The sequence below is a fragment of the Styela clava genome, chromosome 15 (genome assembly GCF_964204865.1).
Source record: "Styela clava chromosome 15, kaStyClav1.hap1.2, whole genome shotgun sequence".
Classification (NCBI taxonomy): domain Eukaryota; kingdom Metazoa; phylum Chordata; class Ascidiacea; order Stolidobranchia; family Styelidae; genus Styela; species Styela clava.
In genome coordinates, this window is record NC_135264.1 from 5,650,778 (window position 1) to 5,677,380 (window position 26,603).

Genomic DNA, 26,603 nt, shown 5'->3' on the forward strand with positions numbered 1-26,603 from the left:
AAGGTTGCTAGGTTGAAGGACCGCAAAAACTTTTGAGGAGGTCTCGCGGGCCGCAAGTCGGAGAAAACCCAAAAGTGATCAAAATACCGCGAGTTTACTTACTTTAAATTTAATAAACAACGAAAATTTACCGTTCTAATCAGACTATTATTATGTTGCATGGTTGGCGTCCGTTTAAAGAAGATATTTAAAGCCTTCAGTTATTTTAAATTTAATTCCCGAGAATTACCGTTGTATTTTGCGCATCTCGCGTTCAATGTCGCTTCAAATTATATTCTTTCGTGACAGATATTACTTGAAATCAAACCAGACACTGCGTGATGGGCAAGGAAATACATTTCCGCCGTGTTCTCTTATGTCACCTTTCTTGAGACACTCATTTTATTACGAATTGTTATATTAAGTAATTTAAAAACAGCGTGAGCAAGCTTAGTGACATCGTCAAATACCAACCAAGTCAGTCTATTCTATTCAATTAAAGAGTCCAGCTGCACACTAACACAAATGTATTTCTGTAACGTTTCGTCCGACCAGAGTCAGACTTCCCCAGACAAGCAGTTTACAACAATCAATCGTTGATGTAAACTGCTTGTCTGAGGAAGTCTGACTCTGGTCGGACGATACGTTACAGAAATACATTTGTGTTAGTTTGCAGCTGGACTCTTTAATTGAATAGAATAGTCATGTTTATTCCAGCTACAGTATCCTTGCAGTATACGCATACGGATCCACTAGCATAAAGGCATAGAGAAAAGATAGGAAGTTAGTCTCGCGCAACCCAACTCAAATTCAAGTCAGTCTAAGTTGGTTTTCGGGACCTAGCTAAAAAAAACTGGATTACGCAGCGTTATGTCGGCTCTGCGTTTCGTCACTACTGTCACATGGCCGACGCTTGTAAACAGAGGAGTGTTTTTACTAAAATAAAGGCACAAAGCGTTAGAAAAAGGGTTTGAATTTCGGGATCCCAACCCCAGTTGGAATATCTAAAAAAAAAACTCAAAAACGTTACTCCATTAGATACAAATATACGCTAAAATTATTCTGTGAGCCGCACGGAATGTATCAGCATCACAGAGTTTGGACCACCCTGGTCTACCTTATCAAGAAACTCCCGACTTTGCTGACCAATATATCGTTGAAATGCGATCTTGGAACCGCCACATAGGGTAAATAGTTCATTGGTCTAATTGTTGAAGAGAATAGAAATTTTTTCAAAATAAAAGTGTGACAACAAGGTGAATACAAAAAAGAAAAAACAACAACAATTTAGGAAAACGACTCATAGGCCCATTTCGTGTCCAATAAATACGTTTCAGTGTTAATTTTTAGTAAAGAAGGGTAATATGATACTAGAAGACAAAAAATAAGCGAATATTTCGAAGTTTGAGTCGCCTGGTGAACTCGTAATATTTTAATAAACACCGATAAACTATATAAAATTCTTCTCTAAAATTTCTGTGGTGTCCCTCTTCGCTTGGTCCCAACACGTGCCTATATTGTTTAATGGTTAATCCGGCGCTGCTTAGATGTGATGTCACATTCAAATCAATTAAAGTATTCCTGGCGCCAAGAAGATCTTCCGCTGTTGGATATATGATGTTGGTGTATACACTCCGATTCATCGAATACCTGAAAAATTTGAGACTATGTTATAAATAGCTTTGTATTTCAAAAATAAGTATTATAGTGAATATTGGTATGAACTAATCACGGCGCCACGGTTTCAGTTTTGAGACCTTATTTTACACACTTTGGAATTATTCATTTCATATGATTAGGGCATCATTTATTTTGTGCTGAAAAAGTATTATAGTTTTATTTCATTTAACGCGTTTGATGTTTCCGCTCTAAACTTGCGGCTGTATGCAAATTAAAAGTTAATTTGTTTTCTGCACTTGTTACACTTCAAAAATTACCTTCAAATTTATTACAATCAACAGTCAGGATAAATAAACAAGAGAGTTATGCTCAAATATATAGACACGTTACGCTGAAATTCACTGTGGTACGGTACGGTAACTTACCAGCAGGCTTGACCACGGAACCTGTTCGTTGATCAAGTGATCGATATATGTTTGCGGAATCGCCACATGCTGGCAAATTCTGATGACGTCATAGGTCAAAATAAAAACGAATCTCATAAAGCTCACAAGAATATTTGAAATTAATAAAAGTAATAACCTTCTAGAAAAAAATTCCATCTTTAACTACTGAAAATTTCAAAGCAATTGGTCCAGTAAGCAAAGAGAAAAGCGACTTTTTAAAAACGTGTCAAAGAACAAGAACAGGAACAATAAGAACAACGACTATATTGCGGAAACTGGCTGTAATCCAATCACAATGTTTGGTTGCATTAAAAAGTACTCCTATTATAGCGTTACAATCCCAGTGTAACGAAATGCCTTTACATATTATACATCCAATCACAATGTTTGGTTGCATTAAAAAGTACTCCTATTATAGCGTTACAATCCCAGTGTAACGAAATGCCTTTACATATTATAAATCCAATCACAATGTTTGGTTGAATTAAAAAGTACTCCTATTATAGCGTTACAATCCCAGTGTAACGAAATGCCTTTACATATTATACATCCAATCACAATGTTTGGTTGCATTAAAAAGTACTCCTATTATAGCGTTACAATCCCAGTGTAACGAAATGCCTTTACATATTATACATCCAATCACAATGTTTGGTTGCATTAAAAAGTACTCCTATTATAGCGTTACAACCCCAGTGTAACGAAATGCCTTTACATAATATACATCCAATCACAATGTTTGGTTGCATTAAAAAGTACTCCTATTATAGCGTTACAATCCCAGTGGAACGAAATGCCTTTACATATTATACATCCAATCACAATGTTTGGTTGCATTAAAAAGTACTCCTATTATAGCATTACAATCCCAGTGTAACGAAATGCCTTTACACATTATACATTATAGAAAATGTCTACATTACAAATGCAGAATTATTCTTTATGACAGCGAAATTACAGCACAATTATTCAAACAATCGTAGGAAGAATATTTTCCTGGCAAACCGTCGTTTGCAACGTTTATTATGAAAACAACCAACAGCTTTTTTACCGACTTCTCTGTTGCAAAAGATGGCAATTTCAAGATTCCTCCCTGGATAATGAAGCCACCGCAAATTGATACATCGTTAACGATTCATGGTACAACATGTTCACCAACAATACTTCAAACGCCATTTCTTGACCATACGCACGAAAGATATCGAGACTATGTACAAGTATTTACTGACGGTTCGAAAAATCCATTTGGCGTAGGTGCTGCATATTATGTGCCTCAAGCGAAAATAGAGAAAAAACTGAAATTACATCGTGAAAAGTATTAATATTCCGTGGCAAAAAAAAGTTTGGAAAGCGCTAGCTTAGGGTAGGGATAGCGGGAGGAAGCCGCCAGCAATCATCTGGTACTAAATTATCCCCTACTAGATTTGAACCTGCAATTAGAAATCAAGCGCAGTCCTAAGGCTTAGCACAATGCGCCACTCAACGCGAACGTAGTCAACTGCAGTGCACTGACATAGATACTAAACACATTAATATACGTCTATACCCTTACGCTGGATGACAAAATCTCAGGTTTGTTCTTTATGGCCGTACATACCTGTATCATGATCGCTTTTTACCAAGAAGTCTACTGTAGAGACAGACTCAAAGTGCTTCATACAGAACTAGAGTCTCCATTAACTATTCGTTTATTCAAAATGACGTTAATAAAATTTAAGAAGCATCAAATACATCCGAGTTATAAAAATAGAGTAATTTCAAATCACTCATTAATATTAATCGGTAAGTAACACATTGTTTTTGTTACGTTCTTATTGTGGGGCTCCGTAAATAACAGTCTATCTCTTCACGAGCACCATAACACCAAATATGTGAATCAGTCGTTGTCGTCGGTATGCACTTGTATTGAGCAGTCAATTACCGTATTTACTTCACATAGAACCGTGATTAATGCTGTTGCTGATGTTATGTCTCTGCCGTTTGGTTTGGGCGGAGAAATTACCTTTACTGTAGGGGTAGGCATCGAAACAACGTCACATTGTGACTCCACCTTTAGGGACATCGCCGGCACGTTATTTTATGAAAACATTCTTGTCTGCGAAAGTCAATGAGCTAAGATTTGTACGTCAATTTAGAGAATGCATTGATATAACGCTAAACACGCCGTTTTTCTTTCATTGAGTGGAAGGAAGGTTACATTTTTGATGACATCCAGGTGCGCGTTTACTCGACAAATATGAAACGACAAATATAATGGAAATGCTGGATTCTTTGTACTAAGCTCCCGTCACTGATGTAAAAATGTGAGCTCTGAGATGAACGGTTCCATTACATTTGAACCCGTGTACATTTGAACCTACGACAATTGCACCTGCGTACTATTGCACTTAAGGATTTTTTTTTGTTTTACGGTTATCTGAACCCATACTAACTCTAACCCATGGGTTTTAGCACCCGCATATAGATTGAACCCGCGGATATACACATGGGTTCAAATGTACATGGTTCAAATGTACGTGGGTTGAAATGTACGGTCACCGAGATAAACACCCCCGAAAATACCTTATTATGCGATCAGAAAATGTATGAAGCAAATCCCAACCGTCACCTTCATTCTGCATTTTTGAGATCATGCGTTAGAAGCGTGATCGGCTAGTAACGGCAATCTGGAGTAATCAAAGTAATCAGTTAAAAATATTTGATTACAACAATCAGTTAGCTTTTTTCGTCAAATATTTGTGCGCGGGAAGCCACAAGCGACATCGCAGTCACAAATGTTTGTCGTAGGATAAGGTTTGATTTTGGTAGGATGTATGGATAAGCTGACTGTTGGGTTATGACAGCGAGTTCGAAACAATATTCAGGTGAGCTAAATGTTATTTATATTTATTGTTTTCATTGCTATTCTATTGCTTTCATTTTTCTATTGTATAAGTGGTAAATTAGAGGTTTTCGGGCCTATACGAATTGGAATTATTAACCTATTACAGAAGTCTTGATTGGTGGGTGATTCTCTTTTGCATCGAACTCACTAACATCGGGTTCATCGTTTCCTCACAACTGGTCGAACTTTAAAGCTATATGGCAATACATAGACTTATCATATTAAGAAACTTAAACGTAATATACTAATCTACGTCACTACCTAAGCTGCATTCAACAGGACAAGATTTACATGAATGTATTGCATAACTTTCAAAACTTTCGCAAATGTAGCGCAAAATCAATGGTTTATTAGAGATTCGCGTAGCCTTTCCACTTTCATATTTTATTGTGTATAGGGTGCTCCCATAGTATTCGTACCAAGATGGCGCACAACCTGAACACAGTATGTGTACCTGGTTAGGGTTCAAGTTGTGCGTCCTCTTGAATTTCCAGCACGATCTGCATTCCTAACTTAAACTACCGAGATGGCGCACAACCTGAACACAGTATGTGTACCTGGTTAGGGTTCAGGTTGTGCGCCATCTTGGTAGTTTAAGTTGGGAATGCAGATTGTGCTGTAAATTCAAATTTATAAATCGTTCCTACCCCCAAATTGATAATTACTAATATGTCATTTTAAAAGGCGGCGGGAGCTTCGTGCAGAAAACCCGATAGATTCAGCCCCGCTGTTCATTGAATATGCTAGCTACAGTTCTGCGACAGTTTATTTATCAATATTTCAACTTTTTTCAGATGCAAAACTATTAAAGGTTGAAGATTCAAAGACACAAAGTAACGAACGAGGAATAATACAAGTAAATATCATTTAAACATTTTATTTGAATTTTTTGCCTATTTTATTCCTGTACACCACTGTTTTCGTTTAGAATGCTAAACAATTAGATGCGAGCGCACCGCGTCTCGGGTCTTGCGATCAAAGTCGGCATAGTCATGCCACATATTTGATCGTGTGTTTTATATTTTCACAAAGTTAAATAATTGTCTTCCGAATCAAAATTCCAAAAAAGTAAGACCCACGTTCACGTTTAAAATGATAAATAGTTCGATGCGAGCCAACATTGTTATGCCGCTTATTTTATCCTGTGCATTCTATCGAAATTTAATATTTAGATTTTGCACAAGTTTTAATAATTGTGTTTTGAAGCAGAAGTCCGAAATAGTACTATAAATACAGTACCTTGTATCAAATTGGTGTACTCTTTGCGACCCCTGAAATTCGTTGCTCGCTTCTCTGCTGGATAGCGATCCCCAGTTTGCGATCCCCACCGTGAACAATGTGATAATTCTACAAGTTACTGATCAGAGGTAATTAGTCATATACTCCATGAAACAGTAATAAAAGTTCATTGGGTATTTTACTGTTATTGTAATATTTGCAACTCGTGCAGTTTAAAAACTACACCTGATATGTTATAAAATATTAAGCTGAATTTATAAAATTGAATGATTACAAATACCTGTAACTGTAGAGTCGATGAAAAGCAATTTCTATGGTAATCTATAATATTTGAAATTTAATGGCAATCCTGAATAAATTTTATTCGTCTAAATTTACCCGTTACGTATTTTATTGAAACCAACGTATATTTTTTGCTTTGCAGTGTCTCTGTCAAATAGCATTTGTGTGAATTAACTACCTAATGACATAGTTTGCTCAACGAAATTTAGTTTGAATCAAATTTAGAATTGGCTTGCACAAAATCATGACATATATATTGATTTTCAGCTTAAAACACTGCTTGAAAGTTGACAGGACAATTTATCATTGTACCAAAAGAAATTCGTCAAGAGCCAGCTTTTCATCACTGAGTGAGATGGAGGCCTATCAAGTCTGAAAAGCAAGTATGTAACCAAATCATTTGAAATCTTTTCATTTTAGATGTCTATAGTATAAATAAATGATATATTGTATTTTTTTCGGGAAATCTACAAACAAATATTATGTTCAATATATTGAGTATGAGCTCAGTTTTTGGTTTGTGTGTCAAATGAAATTTTCTAAAAATTACAATCTCAAAATTTCATAATAACATGATACGCACAACTACCGTTTTATTCTGGCTATTGAGTCGGCCGAGTGAATAAGGCTAGGGCCATGTTTTAGAAATAAAAATTAAGCTTGTTTTCGTTCCCGCCTAATAGTCGAGATACAGGAATGCATTAAATTGGTCTTATTTTTGTCAGTTGGGCCACCAATGCGCGCTCATAATTGTTTATGGCAAAATCTGTTAAACCAAACCATGCTCATTACGTAGAATCGCGGAATTAAATATTCTGTCCTAACAATTAACTGTAGCAATATCCGGTGAATAATAACATAGTCAATACAGCGCAGGGGCTAACTGCTGTGTTGTCCCATCTGCTGTCGTTTCGTTTAATCGTCCAAACCAAAAGGCCAATTACTATCTTGAAAAGTCAGTCTATTTAAAGGTTATTAGGCCAGCATAAATAAAACTATGCCTCGTTAAGTGCAATTCGGTTAAAACACAACCCCAACTTAATAACCATGCGAATATTAAAACTTATTGTTTAACTTGTTGTTTATCATAGGATGCCTATATATACTAGTATGTCTGACATTTTTGAAATCGTAGTCCTGATCTTTTTCATTAATCTGATGAATACAAATGGTAGTTGACACTAACTAACATACTATATAAAGTAATCAGGCTAATTTTTTAAAGGTAACTGTGGTTCATTGTGACCTGTACGCTCGGGTAGTTCACAGTTGATATTCATGCCAATGATGTTCCCAACTAGTTCAAACTGGAATCGTCCCAAATTTCCAATAATGATATTATCAGAGTGAGTCATACTATGTGAATTAAGATAGCCGTTAATCTTACACCTTAAAGAACTCGCGTTTCAACTAAATTTTCCAAAAACGATACTGTATATTCAACCAAGTGTAAACACCTTTTTGGTTCTTATCCCCTTGGTAAAAGTCTTATGTTATCATACCAACCATGTTCATGTCTATTTAAAAATAGAGAAATAGAAATGCGTGTCCTATTTTCCCCATTGTTAGTGCGGGTCACGTCATGTTATGCCTAATCATGTATATTGAAAAGAGCTTAATTAATATAAACTCTCCTATATAATTTCTACTGAATGGTCTCTTTCATATACGTCACTCCCCGTCAATATAAGATATAGTAGTTTCAAAATTCTAGAATTCTTACTTTTTTAATTAGATATTAGGAACTTTGGTGTTGCTGCTCGATAACCAGTTTGGTTCCCCGCTACGTCCCTTCCCCAGTAAAACGGTGTAAATTTTCTTCGTGTCGTATTTTATGGTTGTGATACTTATTACTGGTTGGAAAAAAAAACTTGTCTTGACTTGATTAATCGTGTATCTTACCCCCTTTTGGTACTAGTTAACCATGACATTCGTGTTCACATGTGTTTCGAACTAAAATCGCATTAAGTTTCCAATAACGATATTATATGAGTGAGTAGAATCAAGTGCACCAATATGCATCAATATAACCGGTTATCGTACACCCTTTAGTACTGGTTAACAATGGGATTTGTGTCGAAGACTAAAATTTCGAAGGTTACTATATACATGAGATCCCACAAATTGTAAATCTACTATAGTCAGCTTATATCTATATTGCTAGTAGCCTTATGTTCATAAGCGTTTGAATCTGGGAATATATTCCTTATTTTGCTATCGTTTCTTCCCTAGTCATGATCTGTCATGTTCTTATATTTATATATATAATGTCTAAAATGTCTTTGGCATGTATAGATGGCATCAATTTATTTATAGATGTATATTTTCAGGTCTCTGGGATGGGAAGGAAAGACTATAGAGAACTTGAAGGTAAAATATAACACACTAATAAATAATTTACTAGTTAAGATTCAGATAATGAGATACAACATAGCACACTGACAGATCATTCCGAATAAGTAATATTTATAATATTGAAAATCTGCAAATAATATAGAATGAACGTAAATGAATATCAGTACAAGTTGTCGTCCTTGTATCTTTAGGATAAGCATAGCTTTTCACAAGAGCGTGGACAATTTTTTTGAGGGGCGTAAAGGTAATTAGAAACAGAAATATTTGTTAAATTTTATCTTTTCCGCCTTATTTTTTATATTTACATTTCTTAATAGCCGTATTTTCAACGTGCTTTTGAATGAATATAAATATGATTTATATTATGTGTTGCAATATTATAAACTGACAGATCATTCCAAAGTAATGTTAGTAAATAAGGGGGAATTCTGAATAATTTGTCAATGAACTGAAAATTAATATTTTTATTTTATGTATCCAAAGTATAAGCATAGCTTCTCTGTGCTCCTGTCAAATTACATTTTCCGTAACTTATAAATCTAAAAATTAATAATGACTTAGTTCGAACAACTATATTTATTCAAATCAATATTATACAAAATTTACTTGCAGTTCATTATCTCGCATAAAGTTCAGCTTTCTGAAACTTGAAAGCGGAAAAGACAGTTTATCATTATACATCAAAAGACATGCGGAGTTATTTGTCCGATTATGCATCACTGAGAGAGGTGAATGAATCGAGTCTAAAGAGCAGGTATGTTTTTAAAATCTTCTGAATCTTTCTAATTTACATTAATCACAAACAAGTTAGAATACTATATTATAAAAATCGGTGAAGAAATAAATGATATAGAGGTGAATCCGCAACCCAATTTCTTGATTGCGGCATTATAAAATATTAAAATTAAAATATAAAACGGAAGATATCACCATAAGTTTTGTTTTAGCAATTTTGCAGCAGATTGAAAACGCTTTTTAGACATTGTAAATCACAAAATTTGGTGTTATGTTAGAATTTCTTCAAAATATATGCCATAATAGTAACTGAAATCGAAACACAGTAAATTATTCACGCGATGTACCTTTTGTCTATTTTGCAACTAACTACCTATGGAGCCGCATACGACGTTTTCTCGGTATGTGACGATATATAAAATAATTAATGCAAAATTTATCGATTGATTTTTTTTCGCAATAATTTAAATTACAATCGTTCGTATTTTGTCTATATCTTGGGATATTTCAAACGGTGAAACCTTAAAAATAATCAGAGTGACAGGCCTGCGGCGGGGCGGATTCAGTGTTGTTCCACTTGGGTTCATTGTTCTTCATTTCAAGTCCGCTGATTGACGCGGTAATTTTGAGTTGTAATGATTTTATATTGTCGTAAGACGTAAGTCGTCGCAACTGCAGGTTTCATTGAACACAATTAAGCCAATAAATACCGCATTTTAAATATTGCCGCATCAAGGGATGCAGCCAGGATTTTTCAATGGAGGTTACGTTGTAGCCCGTCTCTCTTTGCCTGATGGTGTTGGTGAATATTTTACAAGTCGTATTTTAAACGTCGACTATTAATCCGTAGTCAGCGGGTACCAGCATTTGGAAATAAAACATTAAAAATTCGGGAAAATTAATTTCAGAGAGATGTCAGTAGTGTCATAATGGTTTATGTGTACAAAAATACGCTCGCATGTAGCGCCGATCAAATGCACGAAATATGAAACTATTACTTGGAATTTATTGTTATGAAGTTGAAGTTTTATTTCCATTCAATGATTATTTACTTGCGCCGTGATCACTGGCGGGCAAAATCGTATTTTTTAATCGAGTTAATCGAATATTTTTAACGGACACCGAATAATCAGTATTGTCATTTTGAACGACATCAATTGGGATGTCGGCCGCCGAAACCATCGCCGTGACAATACTTTTTTTTTTCGGATTTTACTTGAACAGTGTGGCATTTTTATTTCATAATTTTGTCGTAATCGAAGGCCTCAGTGAATTATTTGTCACCGCGATCTTTTTGGCGGCCGACAATCCAATTAATATTGTTAGACTATATTTAAAGCACTTTTTTATCCACTAGTAAATATTAATTATCACGGCTGATATCGTAGTTTTTATATTTCGGACATGATTGTGAGTTCACAATCACGTACAACAAGTGCATTCACAACACAAATTAATTTTATTATGATTTCTATCTTCTGTGTAGGATTTCTATCACAGTTAGTAAATTACGGTCCCAATTTTAGGCGAACAATACCATCATTATTGACCCCAGGGTGCGATATTTTTGAAGCGGATAGTTGGACATTTCTATGCGTTTAATTTTAGATCGAGTCGGTGTTACTTTTCGTGTTAAATAATAATTAAAGAACTTCGTAAATTGGTAATCACTACAATACTGTTGAATGTTCACGTAACTCAACATTGTTAAAACACTTTTTTAATTGATACTAACCCATGAATGAATCGGCAATAATGGCATTTCCACGTGGTTAAAATAATATTGTTTATGTATTTTTAATATAAGCTTATCTTTGCTTTACCTCTGTTAATAAGCATTTTTTGTGATTTGTAACTCCAAAACTTGATAATGAAACTATATATTTATTTTCAGTTTTCTAAGTCACTGCTTGAAAGAGTCATTGCATCAAACGGACATTGTTATTAGTCTGGTGCCTCACGGAGTGAGATGGAAGCCTATATAGTGTAAAGAGTAAAGAGCAAGTATGAAATCTTATAAATCTTTCAATTCATATTTTGTCCGGTATAAACTGATATATCATGTTAAATCCCGCTAGTCAGGAAGAACTGCAAATATTTGAATTATCCTCACAAGATGTCCATAATATTCCGCCCAATTTTATTTATATAATTTCGTAAAGTCATATATTGCAATGGTTTCCACCCGCTAGTTCACGAGAGGTGTGCAGTTTTTAGCTGATATGCGATAAATGTTCCTGCTTTGTTAGTTTCGTATGCACAATTCCCGGAAAAGCCGCGGGTTATGTTTCTTTTCGGCGTTCTCCCATCGTTTGACAAGTATCAAAGTATGCGGCAGTCCGCCAGCAATCGGGTTATATTACTGGTAATGGGGCAATTGCGGCTGCATTAATACAATTAGTCGGGCCTCATTTTATAGTATTTTTTGTATTCGTACTTTATGGGTTTATTTCGTTGCCATAGCGTTTTGTTAGTTTTTCAATAGTCTATTCAATAGTCTATAAGAGTAGTTTTTAACCAGGGTTCAATCGACTTTTTGTTTTTTTGTTGGAGTAACAGGGGTTCGATGAGCTTCCTTCAAATTAAAGCAAGTTTTCTATTATGGGAATTTCTATCCCAGCGTCTACTAATTATGCAAATTTAACTACAATTCATCCCAGATATTTAAACTTACACTTTCAACAACTTATAAATTAGCGTTGCTGTTTGTATAGCGTTGCGCAGTTGTAAGTTTTAGTGAACCCGTCATCTCCAAGGATGTCGCGAGATTTGGTGTTTGTGCTTATATGATAGTGGCTAATTAGCTATTGCTAATTACTAATGCCGTCTGTAGCAGTCACCGCGATCACGCGCTCGTTAAGAGCCGCCTTCTCAGCTCAGTCGCGTAAAATATTCAATTCATGACAACCACGAGATTCTAAAATGTCCTTACGTATATATTAATTTTATTGTCCCCAACGCAACTCGCGGTCTCGACTTTCTACGTCAAATTAAAAACATTACTGCCGTGGACATAAAACAATGAGATAAGCTGCCTGATATATTTAATTTTGATACGTATTTTTGCAATCTTGTGACCTCGTTATCGTCGTTAGTAAAATCTCGATATCTGATATAAAATCACGTGTAGTACAATTTTACTTCATACAATGAAAATAGATATAAAGTATACCAGTAAATCAAAAATACTAATTCACCGCCTCGAAATCCACGCCGAACAGTCGCCGCGATTGCGTCACTTGTTAAAAGAGCCGCCTTTTCTAACGAAAAATGATTTTTCTCTTGCGCAAGGTAACCAATCCATGACCGATAAGGGCATATTTAAAATGCCCTGCTTTATTAATTTAATTGTCTTCAATTTAACCTGCGGTTGCGCCGACAAAACAAGAGCCACTCTAAAACATCACGGAATTCCGCATAAAATTGTGTGGTAAACTGCCCTATTATGTATTATTTTGATCCGTATTTTTTCTATTTTGCGAATTCGACAAATTTGAGATGTGCTTGTAACATTGACTCCGTTCAATCGCAATGCTGCCACTCCGATTATTTTTAAAGATAAAAGCTTTCGAAAAATCCGTAAATCTGCTGTAAATTCTCATGTAGTAAAATTTATTTCAGTGGAATAAAAATTGATGAATATACTTCAGATTAATTATCTTATATATCATCACTAGCAGGGGCAAAAACGCGTTTTCAACCTTGTTTAATGATAACACTAAAATTTTCGACGACAATTTTAAAGTAATGGTTTACCGCCTAAATAGCACACTGATGAAATCAATCGGCGATTTTAGCAGAAGGCAATTGCACGCTTTTTCAGTTTTCACAATTCCGTGCGAGTACAAAAATAAAATAATTATAATTGTTCCCCTGGCACAAATTTGTGATTTAGAGAGAATAAATACCAACGAGAAGGCGTTTACGGCGTAAATAACGCCGCCTCGATGAAAATATACGGCGATTTTAGCAGAAAGCAATTGCACGTGTTATCGGCGACTTTTTCTGTTTTCGAAAAAATTCCAAAGGGGGGGGGGGGGGGGTTCGACCCCGAATGGCTGCGCCACTGCAGACAGGTACGAATAGATTTGTTTGAATATATATCTAATTCATATCTAATTTATCAAATTACATTTTCGGTCATTCATAAACCCGAAACTTGACATAGTTCATATCGTTCACATAATGTCATAGTTCGAAAAATTTTTGGTACATTCAAATTTCAACCCCCAAGCCGAAATTAGATCGAAATAATTAATATTTTTCTGAAATCAATCAATTTTTGTAAAATTTACCATCTTCGAATACCACATTGTGCCACCGCAAGTTTTTGTTGAATTAAGTTTTTGGACACGTCAGTGTACATAACGATCGTTTCAATATTTTGTTGTTGTTTATGTTAGTATTCTTCTCTTTCGTCATGATGAAATCGCTTTTCTTTACGAATACTGAACAATTGCTTTGAAATTTTCAGTGGTTAAAGATTGATTTTTTTGCCAGAAGGCTATTACTTTTACTTATTTCAATTATTTCTGTGGACCTCAAAGATTCGCGTTTTTTATGTGTCGGAATAAAAAATAGCGACACCTTGTGACGTGTCCAAATATTTGAGCACAGCTCTCTTGTTTATATTAGTCCTCGATTTAATGGAATATTCAAATATTTCCCCGCTAGATCGGAAAAGTTTTTTTGAAAAATGAGAGATTTGATTTGAAATTAATGCTTTCATTGAATTGAATTTAAATCCGTCGTTAACAAATTAGTGGTTGTCCGGCTTGGGTTAGGTTTCGGGTTAGGAGAAATTGAAAAATTTGAAATCTGCATTCATGGGTGTTTTTTGAAATAAATGCTTTCGTTGAATTGAATTTAAATCTGTTAACTTAAATGCCCAACCCAGATTTGTATATGGTAAATTTTTATTTAAATACAAAAAATTCTGATAGATAATAATTTATTTCTGAGTCATTGTCGTGTGAATGTCTCAGTCGTACGAAAATACATTTGTGAATGCTAAATGATGTGAATTGTATTTTACTTTGAGTTAAACAGTAAAGATGCAAAGTAAGAATGTTAAGCTAAATAGTGGGGTAATGAAAGAAAATGTTTTAACAAAAAAGCGCTCGTTGTTTCCACGAATTTAAGAAATAAATGAAATGGTCACTTCTAATTCTCCGATGAAGCGTAGTAAATTGGTAGATTCGAAAACACGCAACATGAGGACTTTTTATCAAATCTTCAGAATTTTCAGATTTTGTCGCAACGACACTGATCAGTTTGTTCTTCATTAGGGATTGCGAATACTTTAGAATAGTTATTTTTCCAACGCTGACACTGAATATTAATAGTTTCTAATATGTGTGTTGAAATGGTTTATTTTTGAACGAAAAATTAAAATGTTTTAAGCAAGCTGACAAGCTAGAAAAATTTTAGTTACACTGCACGCATGCCAGGTCATATTTAATAATTCCTCGCTCAATCGTATGTTTTTCTTTTTTAGCTGATCCTCTGCTAATAAGTGCTAATACAATACAATGCAGCAATAATCGCTAAAGTCGTTCAGGTTCATTCTTGAGCCGTTTTTACAGAGTTTCTAACATTTCAAATTTTTCATTTTGTCAAGGCTAGTTTTTTATTTCACATTTTGTTTTGTCCCTGTACAAAATATTTCATATAGTTTATAATTGTTATCAAATTGCTGTGTTTGATTATTGCTCGATCTGTTTATCCTCGGTTTGTGCGCTCGATATTCCAACGAGTGTTGTTCTGACTCCTTTTCAGAAGGTGCAGTCTGGTTGTCGGGTATTCAATGTAGTAAAAAAAAAAGATTTCTTGTGATTGGTTGCTAAATCTGTTCTAGGCTGCACTGTTGTATATTTTACGCTTACACTGGATATTCATATTTTCCAGCGCATAGAAAACAATCCCAAACAGACTGGCAAGGCATAAAATATCCAATTTACATTGCACGCATGCCGAGTCATATTATTTAAGCTTTTGCTTAATCGTTTGTTCTTCTATTTTAGGACATTTATAAACTCGTTTTTCCCTCTCAAATTGCTTCTAATTTTGAAGATGGAGAGTGTTAGAATATTTTAGGATAAAACACGTCCAATCAACTGTTAACTGAAGGCGCTTGTTGGATGTAATTGTGACAAAATTATACAAGTTTGAGCTTTTAAAAAAAATAAAAATGCGAATTCTACTGATGGCTTTCATGTAGGTACATATTAAAACTCTTATTTTTAGTGCGATTGCTTTAATTAAAATCATCTTTTAAAATATGTTAACGTAACTATAAATATTATAGAAAACGAATCTCCCAAATCAAATAAACCCTCTTTGGGTTTAGTATAAATTTATAGAACGCCGTTAACATTATAAAGAGGAAAATATGGGATACCTGTAAAGAAGAAAAATGTCCGTCCATTTTATATTTCTACGAACATTTTCTGCAGTTCTTTGCGTTTCATACTTTTTCATTTCTTTTTGTTGTCAAGACTTTATGATTTTTTTTTACAGTTTTTAGCTCTTGGTTTAAAAAAGACCATAATATTATAGTGTGAATTTTTACACGCATTTTCTACTTGAGTCTCTCGCTTATCGTTTGTTCTCCTTTTCCCCCCTAATAATAGGTCATATATAAACTTGTTTTGGTATCACGATGCCATGAAATAATAATGTCATTTGAACTTACGGGTTATGTTCTGATATTCGCGTTTTTTTACTGTAACTTGGTTCTAATTTGATTGCTCGATTCAAATTAGAAGGATTTTAAGTCGAATCACGTCCAAATATTAACTGAGGACAGCTAAACTAACCCAATATGATATGTTCATTTTGCAATATTATTTTTTGCCTTGAATAGTAATTTTTTAACAAATGTTCATATAACTATCGTGTATTATTTACTTGTTTTATTTTATCATTAATTGCGGTAAATTGACTTTTCATTTATTTCAATTTCGGTTTGGAATGATTAAAATGATCAATGTCGTTATACAGTCAGTGCTTTTCAAAACTAATTTAAAAAGCTTTCGGTAAAAGGTATCGGGTATCGGTAATATCGGCAATTCGTATCGATATCGGCTAAATGTAGACTGATATTTTCAAGATAATTAACTTTTATTCTATTCCAGAATGTTTTAAAAAGTAGGTTGAAATACTGACATGAAAATTATTTTTTGCTTGGAGTGATCGTGTTCGCGGTATTAGCCTCGTTAGGTAGGAACAATGTTGTTTCCCAACCGCGCGAATAGAAACGGGAATATGATTATGACACGATTTTAGCCATTTATCACCTCAACTAATTTGGCTATTTTTGCAGCGAATTTTTTATATTGACATTTTTAACATTGCACGGGAATTATGAAGAAATATATCGAATGGGAATTTTTCGATGTGCAAAAAACAAAATACGACGTTATAATGGCTTAAATTCTGTGCACGCAACTCAGTATGTATCAGTTAGATAAAATGAGTGAACATTTATTTATTTTAACTATATCTCTTCTCTGTATTTCTGTCTTGTGAATTAAATAACTTGATAATGTCTTAGGTCAACGAAATTTAGTTCCACCTAAAGTAAGATGGACTCGGTATGCACATAATATGGCATTAAATTGATATTTTTATGTATTTTTATTAAAAGATTACCTTTGCTTTACCTCTGTCGAACAGCATTTTTTTGGGATTTATGACTCCAAAACTTGATAATGAAACCATATATTTATTTTCAGTTTTCTAAAACACTGCTTGAAAAAGTCATTGCATCAAACGGAATCGACAGTGTTAATTAATAGTATGGTGCATCACAGAGTTAGATGAAAGCCTATTTAGTCTAGAGAGTAAAGAGCAAGTATGTAATCTTATAAATCTTTCAATTCATATTTTGTCAGGTATAAACTAATATATGATGTTAAATCCCGCTAGTCATGAAGAGCTGCAAATATGTGAATTATTCTCACAAGATGTCCAAAATATTTCGCCCATTTTTTTTTATAATTTCGTAGAGTCATGTAATGCAATGGTTTCCACCCTCTAGTTCACGGGCGAGTGTGCAGTTTTTAGCTGGTATGCGATAAATTTTGCTAATTGGTTAATTTCGTATACATAATTTCCGGAAAGACGCGGGTTATGTTCCCTTTTGGGCGTTCTTCCATCGTTTGACAAGTATCGGCGTATGCGCCAGTCGCCATCAATGGGGTTATAATACAGGCAATGAGGGCATTTGCAGCTGCATTAATACAATTGGTCGGGCCTCATTTCATAGTATTTATTGTATTCGTACTTCATGGGTTTATTTCGTTGCCATAGCGTTTTGTCAGTTTTTCAATAGTCTAGAACAGTAGTTTTTAATTAACCAGGGTTTAATCGAATTTTTGGTGTTTGTTGGTGTTGTTCCAGAGATTCGACGAGGTTCCTTTAAATTAAAACAGTTTTATATTATGAGACTTTTCTATCACATTATCTATTAATTATGCAAATTTAACTACAGTTCATCTCAGATATTCAAATTTAAACTTTCAACAACTAATAAATTAGCGTTGCTGTTTGTATACCGTTGCACAGTTGTAAGTTTTAGTGAACCCGTCATCTCCACGGATGTCGCGCGCTCTGGTGTTTCTGCTTATATGATAGTGCCCTTAGATGCTTTCTGATTATGACTTTGAAACATCTTGGGTTGTTATGGCAAGCCAAGGATTTTCAACCTGAATCTTTTAATTTTCTATAACCTTGCACGAAATTATGCTTCCCCTTTATAAAGTCGGGAATTGGGCTCTCAATTACAACCATTTGGTACAATGGGGCTTGGCGGGAGCTTTCAGGATAGCGCAGGAGTTCGACAAGCTTGGAATGGTTAGGATTTAGAATTTGGAAATTCTACGGAGTGTTGTTTTATTTGATGTTGCCTTTTTGCTGCAGCAGACAGGTACAAATAGATTTGTTGAAATATGTATCCAATTCATATCTAATTTATCAAATTACATTTTCTGTCATTCATAAACTCAAAACTTGACATAGTTTATATAGTTCACATAATGCCATAGTTCGAAAAATTATTGGTACATTCAAATTTTAACCCCCAAGCCGAAATTAGATCAAAATAATTAAATATTTTTCTGAAATCAATCAATTTTTGTAAAATTTATCATTTTCGAATACCACATTGTCCCACCACAACTTTTTGTTGATTTAAGTTATTTATTCAATCCTCGATTTGATGGAATATTCAAATTTTTCCCCGCCTGGTCGGAAAAGTTCGAAATAATTCAATATTTTTGAAAAAACGTATAGTGCAATATACTAATTATTTAGATATATTACCACAGTTGTAAATGTTTCTTTGAAAAATGAGAGATTTGATTTGAAAAAAATGCCTTCATTGAATTGAACTTAAAACTTAAAGCTTTAAAATAACAAATTAGTAGTTGTCCAGCTTGGGTTAGGATTCGGGTTAGGAATAATTAAAAAAATTGAAATCTGCATTCGGTGGTGTTTTTTGAAATTAATGCTTTCGTTGAATTGAATTGAATTCTGTTGTTAACTTGAATGCCCGACCCAGATTTGTCTTTGGTAAATTTTTATTTAAATACAAAAAATTCTAATAAATAAAAATAATTTATTTCTATGTCATTGTCGCGTTAATGTCTTAGCCGTACAAAAATACATTTGTGAATGCTAAATGATGTTTATTGTAAGAGTAAAACAATAAAGATGCAAAGTAAGAATGTTAAGCTATATAGTGGTGAAATGAAAGAAAACGTATCAACAAAAAAGCGTTGGACGTTTCCACAAATTTAAGAAAGAAATGAAGTGGTCACTTCTAATTCTCTGATGAAGCGTAATAAATTGGTAGATTTGAAAGCACGCAAGATGGGGACTTTTAGGAGGTAAATTTCCAGAATTTTCTTATTTTGTCGCAGCGAACTTGATCAGTTTGTTTTTCATTAGGGATTGCGAGTACTTTTGCAGAGCATTGCTGTATTATATATTGATATTTTGCGAAAATCTTAATCTATGTAATGAAGAGAGGTAAATGAACTGCAAAATTCTTGTTTCTAACACCTCTTTTTACACAAAATTCTTCACACTATATCTCCGCCATAACGAAAACGCTTGATCAGATGTTTGAAAGCTGCACAGCAACAGATTCATAAAAAAACGCAAGTTACTTTTCGGATTTTGTCTCCCTTATATTCTTCATTAGACACGACTTAGTTTTGGTGGGAAAAAATGTAAATCAAACAGCAGGGTTGTACAAATTATAAAACAGGAAGACCAGAAAGAAATAACTGGGTGAAAAGTAATTACTTAGTATCTCACGAGCCAACATTGAGTTTCTCGTGGAATTTAATCGTATTTTCAACCCTAAATATTAACTTTTTAATATGCTTGTAGGAAGTAAAATGATATTTTCTGTTGTTTGCTGTCTAGTTCAGTTTTATTAGCTGAATTGTTATTTATCCGACGCTGACACTAAATATTCATAGTTTCTAATATGTGTATTGAAATGGTTTATTTTTGAACGAAAAGTTAACAAGTTAAGTTGTTTTAAGCAAGCTGACAAGCCAGAAAAATCTTAGTTACACTGCACGCATGCCAGGTCATATTTATTAATCCCTCCTCGCTTAATCGTATGTTTTTCTTTTTAGCTCATCCTCCGCTAATAGGTGGTCATTTTGTACACGAAAGTCGTTCGGGTTCATTCGCGGGCCGTTTTTCCGGAGTTCCTAACATTTCAAATTTTTCATTTTGTCAAGGCTAGTTTTTTCTTTTACATTTTGTTTTGTCTCTGTACAAAATATTTCATATAGTTTTTGATTGTGATTAAATTGATGTGTTTGATTATTGCTCGATCTGTTTATAATCGGTTTGTGCGCTTGATATTCCAACGGTTGTTGTTCCGACTCCTTTTCAGAAGGTGCACTCTGGCTGTCGGGTATCCAATGTATTTCTTGTGATTGGTTGCTAAATCTGTAGTAGCCTGCACTGTTGTATACTTGACGCTTACATAGAATATTCATATTTTCCAGCGCATAGAAAACAGTCCCAAACAGGCTGGCAAGGCAGAAAATATCCCATTTACATTGCACACATGCCGAGCCATATTATTTAGGCCTTTGCTTAATCGTTTGTTCTTCTATTTTAGCTGATCCTCTGCTAATAAGTGGGCATTTATAAATAATAAATAAAACACGTCCAGCTAACTGTTAACTGAAGGCGCGTGTTGGATGTAATTGTGACAAAATCATATCAGTCTGAGCTTTTAAAAAAATAAAAATGCGGATTCTACTGGCTTTCATGTAGGTACATCCTGAAACTCCTATTTGTAGTGCGATTGTTTTAAAATCAAATTCTAAAATAAGTTAACGTGACTATAAATATTAAAGAAAACAAATCTCCCAAATCAAATAAACCCTCTTTTAGTTTAGTACAAAATATAAAACGCCGTTAACAATATAAAGAGGAAAATATGGGATACCTGTAAAGAAGAAAAACGTCTGTCCATTACATACTTCTACGAACATTTGTTTCTGTAGTTCTTTGCGTTTCATACTTTTTCATTTTTCTTGTTGTCAAGACTTTATGATAGTTTTTGATTTTACAGTTTTTTGCTCTTGGTTTAAAAAAGAACATAATATTATAGTGTGAAATTAAAAAGTAGGTTGAAATACTGATATAAAAATTATTTTTTGCTTGGAGTGATCGTGTTCGCGGTATTAGCCTCGTTAGATAGGAGCAATGCTTTTTCCCAACCGCGCTAGTAGAAACGGGAATATGATTATGAACTGATTTTAGCCATTCATCAGCCCAACTAGCTCAACTAATTTGACTATCTTTGCAACCTATTTTTTATATTGACAATTTTAACATTACAAAAGTACAAAATACAATGTTGGCATGGCATAAATTTCTGCGCACACAACTCGATTTATCAGTTGGATAGATTGAGTGAACATTTATTTTTTTTAACACCTACAGTAGCCTAACCCGATGAGTTTTCTAACCGAACACCGATATAATTAACATCAGTGTACAATGTATTTAAATCGAAAAACGTAGCAGGATCCAAAACATTAATTTCTTTTTATCTGAAATATGGCTTTTTCAAATTTGAAAAATTGTGTGGCATGAATAATGCTTGCAAACTGTTACTTTAACTTGTTTGGACTGAACACCTAAGATAATAATTACATAGCATGTAAATGTCGGCAATTTCTGCTTTAAAATATTAATATCGTCGTTTTATCGTTGTTGTCGGATTGGTATCGGCGACAAAAGGTATCGGTACATCTCTTAGTTGGAATCTCTAGTATAATGTAATGGACGTTAATGTATTGTTTAAAATAGATATACACTTCATGCGTTATTGTATCAAATAATATGTTGTAAAACAATGTACTCTTTTACTGCAAACCTCGTATGATATCAAATACCATCTTTAAGCCATCTCAAGCATGTAATAGTATGTTACACATACTACTACTAAGATTTATTTACTCAGCAACAGACAAAGTTTAATTGTTTTCTTCTGTATATATATTTGACCCGGAGTTATTTCAAAAGTTATCGGGCGTTGTACTTTCGGTGGATGACCGCTCATAGACTTCTCTCTTTAAGGCAATTCATCTTCTGTTCGTGGGGAGAAAAGAGGCATGTTGACTTCAACAAAATCTTGTATCGATATTGTCTCCTCATATTCTTGTTTGTTTATAGTTATTTCGGATCATTGCAGGTCGGCTATTTAAAAGTTAATTCGCATTGGAAGTTTGTCGTTCAAGTAGTGTCAATTTAATTGCTGTAATAATCGGATTGTTTGCTTGTTTTATATTTTGGTTAAATGATAGGGTTTATTCAAATTGCATAAATTAATGTTGCTATTGTTTGCATCTTTTGGAATTATGTATGTTGTAGACATACTTGGGTTGGTCGTAAACTTTAGCAACCCAATACATTATGACCGAGTATGACAGATGTCGCAATATATTGGCTTATGTGAAAAGTAGGGTTAATTGTTTTGGCTTCTACATTATGCGTTTCGACCTCTACAATAATCATTTTTATCAGCACACTATTTCACGTTTTTTATCACATATTATTCGTTTCTCGTACTTTGGTTCATGTAGACTGGATATTTCATTGCCAGTAACAGACTTCAATCATATTCAAAGATGTGTAGTAGTTAATATCGAGAAAACTGGCAGGTTATAAGTCTTAAGGGAGTTGATGTCGCGCAGCGTCACCGCCCAACACGTTATAGGCGTCTTGTAGAGCCTCATCATACGTAATAAGTTGCTCATAGTTTACTTCCTCTACTATAAAAGTGCATAAGAAATAAATGTATATATATTTTTACAGGATTCTTCAATTATGGAACTTGACGAATCTTTCTGTTTTTCAAAAGAAAATACAACTCAATTATTTGAATAAGAAGAAGAGTTTTATTAAACATAACTGAGATGTGCTAGCCAACAAATGCATCGAGTCCACACACAAGACTTTGATATAGAAAAATAGACTGATGTTTGAGACTGTATTTCATTGCCATACGTACTTTAAGCTCGTATGTATGTGCACTGATTACTAATATTAGATCGCAAACAAATGCATTGGGCAGCAGATACACATGTCTTTTATATCAAATAAGACTGTTGTTTAAAACTATACCAAAATGTCATACACACTGTAAAAGAATTATATGCGGAAGTTTGACATGGGTCGACCCGTGAGGAACTAAATATTTATGTAATCTGAATATTTGCAAACGGATTTTTGATTGTATATTTATTAATGAATTAAATCATAGCTCAGAAAAATAAATACAATTGTTATTTGTATTCTAACACCCTGCAATGCAATCCTGTGTTTGATGTCCTGTTATGATAAGTTTGATATGATTCTTTCATTGTACGTTATTTTTATTTTTTTATTACTGTTATTGTATATTACTGATTTATTATTTATATTGTCGTTTCTTACTGATATTGTATATTTTTTAATAAGTTTTTTTTGTAATATGCTGTTTCTATATTTAGCTATCTCTCTTATTTGTCATATTCATTATTTTATATTGTATTTTTGGAGATATTTTCAACAGGTAAACAAGATATCGTGACAACGACAAAGGAAGAAAAGTATTAACAGGGCTTGCCATCTATAGTGTTAATTTTGATTTTTGTCGGTATAATATTTTTCTGAAGATAATAATACTGATACAATATTGCACGAAGTATGATGTTTATTGCTGATATTGAATATTTATTAATAAAGCTTTTTTAGTAATATGCTGTATCCATATTTTCCTATCTGTGTTTGTCATAATCAGTTCTTTCTCTTCTACTTTTAAGATATTTTCAACAGGAACCAGGATATCGTGACACCGACAAATGAAGAAAAGTATTAACAGGGTTGCCATGGCTTTTTTGTTTTTAATATTTTATTTGGTATAGATAGATTTAGACCCATTCCCGCCATTAGGAATAATAGGGTTTTTATTAGGCTTAGATACTTTTAATGTTATTCTAGCTTCTCAGGCACAGAACTATGAAGGGACTGAGAAAATTAGACAAAGACGGATGCAAGGAAAATCTACAAATTACATGTAAATATTTTTACAAATTTTATTAGGCTTAGATATTGTTATTAATATCTTAGCTTCTCAGGCTCAAAATTATGAAGGCACTGGAGAAATTGAAAAAAGACGGAATCAGAGACAAATCTGAAATTCCGGTAAGTATGTTGCAAGTGTTTCATTAGTCAGGCTTACTCCTATCTAGTGTTCATTTTGATTTTATTTCGATATAATACTTTTTTGATTATATTACGATATAATACTTTTTTGATTATATTAATACTGATACAGTAATGCACGAAGTACTATGTTCATTGCTGATATTGAATATTTGATATTATTTAATAAAGCTTTTTTCGTAATATGCTGTATCCATATTTTCCTATCTGTGTTTGTCATAATCAATAATTTCTCTTCTATTTTTAAGATATTTTCAACAGGAACCAGGATATCGTCACACCGACAAAAGAAGAAAAGTATTAACAGGGTTGCCATGGCTTTTTTGTTTTTAATATTTTATTTGGTATAGATAGATTTAGACCCATTCCCGCCATTAGGAATAATAGGGTTTTTATTAGGCTTAGATATTTTTAATGGTATTCTAGATTCTCAGGCAAAGAATTATGAAGGCAATAGGGAAACTAGGAAAAGACTGATACAAGGAAACAATGAAGAAAATAGGAAAAGACTGATACAAGGAAAATCTACAAATTTAATGTAAATATTCTTACAAATTTTATTAGGCTTAGATATTGTTAATGTTATCTAAGCTTCACAGGCACAAAATTTTGAAGACATTGAAGAAATTAAAAGAAGACGAAATCAGAGACAAATCTGAAATTCCGGTAAGTATGTTGCAAGTGTTTCATTAGTCAGGCTTACTCCTTCTATCTAGTGTTCATTTTGATTTTAGTTCGATATAATACTTTTTTGATTATATTAATACTGATACAGTAATGCACGAAGTACTATGTTCAATGCTGATATTTAATATTATTTAATAAAGCTTAATATGTTGTTTCCATATTTTCCTATCTGTGTTTGTCATAATCATTAATTTCTCTTCTATTTTTAAGATATTTTCAACAGGAACCAGGATATCGCCGCATCGTCAAAAGAAGAAAAGTATTAACAGAGTTGCCATGACTTTTTTGTTTTTAATATTTTATTTGGTATAGATAGATTTAGACCCATTCCCGCCATTAGGAATAATAGGGTTTTTATTAGGCTTAGATATTTTTAATGGTATTTTAGATTCTCAGGCAAAGAATTATGAAGGCAATAGGGAAATTAGGAAAAGACTGATACAAGGAAACAACGAAGAAAATAGGAAAAGACTGATACAAGGAAAATTTACAAATTGAATGTAAATATTCTTACAAATTTTATTAGGCTTAGATATTGTTAATGTTATCTAAGCTTCTCAGGCACAAAATTTTGAAGACACTGAAGAAATTAAAAGAAGACGAAATCAGAGACAAATCTGAAATTCCAGTAAGTATATTACAAGTGTTTATTTAGTCAGTCTTACTCGTTCATTTCAATTTTAGTTTGATATAATATTTTTTTGATTATATTAATACTGATACAGTAATGCAAGAAGCACTATGTTTATTGCTGATATTGAATATTTAATATTATTTAATAAAGCTTTTTTCGTAATATGCTGTATCCATATTTTCCTATCTGTTTTTGTCATAATCATTAATTTCTCTTCTACTTTTAAGATATTTTCAACAGGAACCAGGATATCGTGACACCGACAAATGAAGAAAAGTATTAACAGGGTTGCCATGGCTTTTTTGTTTTTAATATTTTATTTGGTATAGATAGATTTAGACCCATTCCCCTCATTAGGAATAATAGGGTTTTTATTAGGCTTAGATACTTTTAATGTTATTCCAGCTTCTCAGGCACAGAACTATGAAGAGACTGAGAAAATTAGAAAAAGACGGATGCAAGGAAAATCTACAAATTACATGTAAATATTTTTACACATTTTATTAGGCTTAGATATTGTTATTAATATCTTAGCTTCTCAGGCTCAAAATTTTGAAGGCACTGGAGAAATTGAAAAAAAACGGAATCAGAGACAAATCTGAAATTCCGGTAAGTATGTTGCAAGTGTTTCATTAGTCAGGCTTACTCCTATCTAGTGTTCCTTTTAATTTTAGTTCGATATAATACTTTTTTGATTATATTAATACTGATACAGTAATGCACGAAGTACTATGTTCATTGCTGATATTGAATATTTGATATATTTGATAGTGCTTTTCGTAATATGCTGTATCCATATTTTCATATCTGTGTTTGTCATAATCAATAATTTCTCTTCTATTTTTAAGATATTTTCAACAGGAACCAGGATATCGTCACACCGACAAAAGAAGAAAAGTATTAACAGGGTTGCCATGACTTTTTTGTTTTTAATATTTTATTTGGTATAGATAGATTTAGACCCATTCCCGCCATTAGGAATAATAGGGTT

At 33.3% G+C, this 26,603-nt stretch overlaps 1 long non-coding RNA gene across 3 annotated transcripts; it reads left to right on the plus strand.

Moving 5' to 3' along the window:
• The first annotated feature begins 4,799 nt into the window (after positions 1–4,799).
• Positions 4,800–23,946, plus strand: LOC144432354 (uncharacterized). 3 transcript variants are annotated; one of them, XR_013480544.1, is made up of 7 exons: positions 4,800–4,909; positions 5,724–5,785; positions 6,718–6,833; positions 8,781–8,820; positions 9,418–9,559; positions 11,435–11,544; positions 22,900–23,946. It is a non-coding gene; the product is annotated as an uncharacterized LOC144432354 (long non-coding RNA). The 3 variants fall into 3 exon arrangements; XR_013480542.1 differs by lacking the exon at positions 4,800–4,909 and having other exon boundaries at positions 5,712–5,785; XR_013480543.1 differs by lacking the exon at positions 4,800–4,909 and having other exon boundaries at positions 5,712–5,785; positions 11,444–11,544.
• Positions 23,947–26,603: the final 2,657 nt, after the last annotated feature.